This window comes from Dipodomys ordii, unplaced genomic scaffold (genome assembly GCF_000151885.1).
Source record: "Dipodomys ordii isolate 6190 unplaced genomic scaffold, Dord_2.0 Scaffold1000000559, whole genome shotgun sequence".
NCBI classification, from domain to species: domain Eukaryota; kingdom Metazoa; phylum Chordata; class Mammalia; order Rodentia; family Heteromyidae; genus Dipodomys; species Dipodomys ordii.
In genome coordinates this window covers 969-4667 of record NW_012284176.1, presented here as the reverse complement: position 1 = coordinate 4667, position 3699 = coordinate 969, and the positions used below count along the sequence as shown (strand labels likewise).

At 44.8% G+C, this 3699-nt stretch overlaps 1 pseudogene; it reads left to right on the top strand.

Annotated features, from left to right (window-relative positions):
- Positions 1-360: 360 nt before the first annotated feature.
- On the top strand, positions 361-1830 carry LOC106002745 (annotated as a pseudogene).
- Positions 1831-3699: the final 1869 nt, after the last annotated feature.

Here is a 3699-nt window from a genome sequence, read left to right as displayed (position 1 = left end):
AGCAGAATGCCTGTGGGAATGTCTGGAAAGATGAAGGTACAAGGGTGGTGATTCTTTTTGCTCCAGTGTGTTTTATATTTCAAAGAGATCCTGGCCTGTGTGGGTCAGGACTTTAATCCTATCACTTTCTGGTTCAATGTTTGAAATAATTTCAAGGGCAACACCCAACTAAGGTGTACTAGGTGTGTCTCAGAAATCCCATCAGAAGCTGCCCTCTCATTGGTAGAAATGCAAAGGTGAGGGTGGGGTTGGTCTATAAAAATGCCCAGGGATCAAAGAACAAAAGCAGAGTCCTGGAGTGCCTGGCCCTGCTGGGATTTTGAGAGCCTTTCATACCTGCTCCACATCTGATCCATCAAGATGAGCATGAGAACCCCACCCTCGCTCCAACATCTGGCCATACAGAGTCTGCTGAGCAACCAGTCCCTGTCCATCTCTGCCTTGGAGGATCTGCCAGCGGTGCTGTTCCCTTTGCTCTTCATGGAGATCTATAAACAGGGCTACACGGGGATGCTGAAAGCCATGGTGCAGGCCTGGCCCTTGCCCTGCCTCCCCCTAGGGGACCTGGTAGAGTCACCAGACCTGGAAACCTTCAAGGCTGTCCTGGATGGAATTGACCTGCTACTTGCCAAGAAGGAGCGCCCTAGTCGGTGGAAACTGCAAGTACTTGACCTGCGGAATGATCACCCAAATATCTGGATACAGGGTTACCATTCAATGGCCCAAATCTCTTATCCAGATGTCCTGACTGACAGGCCAACAGAAAGCTGTGGTTTAATGATGACTGAAGAGCAGCCCTTGATGGTCACCAGGGATCTCACCATCAAAGATGGCGCCCAGAATGCTCTCCAAGCCTACCTGCTCCAGTGGGCCAGGAAGAGGAAAGAACGAGTCCAGCTGTGCTCAAGAAAGCTGCGGATTCTGTCTGGCTCCGTGTCTAAAATCCAGAAGGTTCTGCGTGTGTTGAGGCTGGACTCCATCCAAGAACTGGTGGTGAGTGAATTTTGGCTTCCAGGAACCTTGAGAATATTTACTCTTTACCTAGGCCATATGAAGAACCTTCTCATCCTCAAGTGCTCCAGCATGTGGACTGACATCCCTCGCTCCCACGAAAATTCCCAATATTCCTGGATAATCGGGGAGTATCTGGGGCATCTACAGCATCTCCAAGAGCTTCATGTGCACAACATTTTGTTTAATGCAACTATGCCCACCATCCTCAGGAGCCTGCCGCCTCTGAAGACGTTGTCTCTGAGCTCATGTACACTGCCCGAAACCGACCTGAGGTTTTTGTCCCAGTATGCCTGCACCAGGCAGCTCAAGCACTTGCATTTGAGGACTTTGTCAATGAAACGTGCTGAGCCCCTGAGAGCCCTCCTGGAGCATGTCGCCTGCACCCTGGAGACCCTGGCCTTGGAGGAGTGTTACATCACTGATGCCCAGCTCTCGGCCATCCTGCCCACCCTGAGCCAATGCTCCCAGCTCCGCTTCTTCAGTTTCTATGGAAACTGTATTTCCATGGCCACCCTAAAGAACCTCCTGAGCCACACGGCCAGGCTGGGTCATTTGAGAAGGGGGCTCTATCCTGCCCCTCTGGAGTACTACCACCCTGAAGATTGGTATCTAGAGAACTTCGACCCTGAGAGATTTGCTGAGGTTGGGGCTGCCTTGGTGCAGACATTGAGAGATGTGGGAACAAACCAGAAGGTCCAGATCTGTACCAGTTTCTGTCATCGCCATAACACGTGCCAACTGTATAGTCTGACTCTTGATGGTACCTGGTTGGTCACAGAAGAGGATCTTCCTGGCCTTTCTGCTCTGCCTGTGTAGTAAGGCGCCACTCTCTCCTACAAGCTTTTTCAACCTCAGAAATGAAAGCCAGGTTCCAAGTATATTTTAGATATGAGACCCTTGTCCGTTGTATGGCTAGTAAAGATCTTCTCCCAATCCGTGGGCTTTCTATTGATCTTGCTAGCTATGTCATTTGCCCTGCAGAAGCTCTGCAACGTTATGCAATCCCATTTGTCCAACCTTTCTTTGATTTGTTGTGTTTCCGGGTCTCTATTCAAAAAATTTCGGCCTGTGCCAAGGAGACCTAGGGTTTCTCCTATTCCATCCTGTAATGTTTTCAGAGTGTCTGCTTTGACTTCAAGGTCTTTGATCCATTTGGAGTTGATTCTGGTGCAGGGTGATATATAAGGATCTAGCTTTAGTTTTCTACATGTAGTTAACCAATTTTGCCAGCACCATTTACTGAAGAGGCTGTCTTTCTTCCATTCTATTGTTTTAGCTCCCTTATCGAAGATTACATGGCTATAGGTCTGTAGGTTCATTTCTGGGTTTTCAATTCTATTCCATTGGTCCTGAGGTCTGTTCTTGTGCCAGTACCAAGCTGTTTTGATTACTATGGCTTTATGGTAGAGTTTGAAATTTGGTGTTGATATTCCTCCAGCAGTGTTCTTTCCATTGAGGAGCCTTTTTGCTATTCGGAGTCTTTTATTGTTCCATATGAATTTTTGGATTGCCTCTTCTATTTCCTTGAAGAATGAGGTTGGAATTTTGATAGGTATTGCGTTGAATTTGTAGATAGCCTTGGGAAGTATTGCCATTTTCACGATGTTAATCTTTCCAATCCAGGAGTATGGGAGGCTTTGCCACTTTTTTAGTTCTGTGTTGATTTCCTTTTTCAAGATTTTAAATTTTTCATCATAGAGGTCCTTCACTTCTTTAGTTAAGTTAATTCCTAGGTATTATATTTTTTGTGGGGCTATTACAAATGGAGTTGCTTTCCTAATTTCAGCCACACTTTTCTCATTGTTGGCATACAGAAAAGCCATTGATTTTGGGGGGTTAATTTTATAACCTGCTACTTTGCCAAAGTTTTGATTCAGCTTGAGTAATTTGGGAGTGGAGTCTATGGGATTTTTAAATATAAGATCATGACATCTGCAAAGAGGGAGAGTTTTATTTCTTCTTTCCCTATTTGGATCCCCTTTATGTCTGCATCTTGTCTTATTGCTGTAGCTAGGCATTCTAATACTAGATTGAAGAGGAGTGGAGAGAGTGGGCATCCTTGTCTTGTTCCTGAGTTAAGAGGAAATGGCTTTAGTTTTTCACCATTGAGTATAATGCTGGCTGTAGGTTTGTCATATACAGCCTTTATTGTATTGAGGAATGTTCAATGGATTCCTAATTTTTCCAAAACCTTCATCATGAAGGGGTGATGGATCTTGTCAAATGCTTTTTCTGCATCTATTGAGATAACCATGTGGTTCTTATCCTTGCTCCTGTTGATGTGATGAATCATATTAATTGATTTGCGTATATTGAACCAGCTTTGCATCCCTGAAATGAATCCTGTTTGATCATGGTGTATGATTTTTTGGATGAATTGTTTAAGTCGATTGGCCAAATTTTGTTGAGAAGTTTTGCATCATATTCATCAAGAGATGGGTCTATAGTTCTCTTTCTTTGATGAGTCTCTGCCTGGTTTTGGGATGAGGGTTATGGTGGCTTCATAGAACGTGTTCGGTAGTGAGCTTTCTCTTTCAATTTCATTGAAGAGTTGGAGGAGTATTGGTGTGAGCTCTGTTTTGAAGGTCTTGTAAAATTCTGCTGTAAAACCATCTGGTCCTGGACTTTTCTTAGCTGGGAGGTCTCTTATTGCTGTTTCTATTTCAGTGCTTGATATGGGCCTGT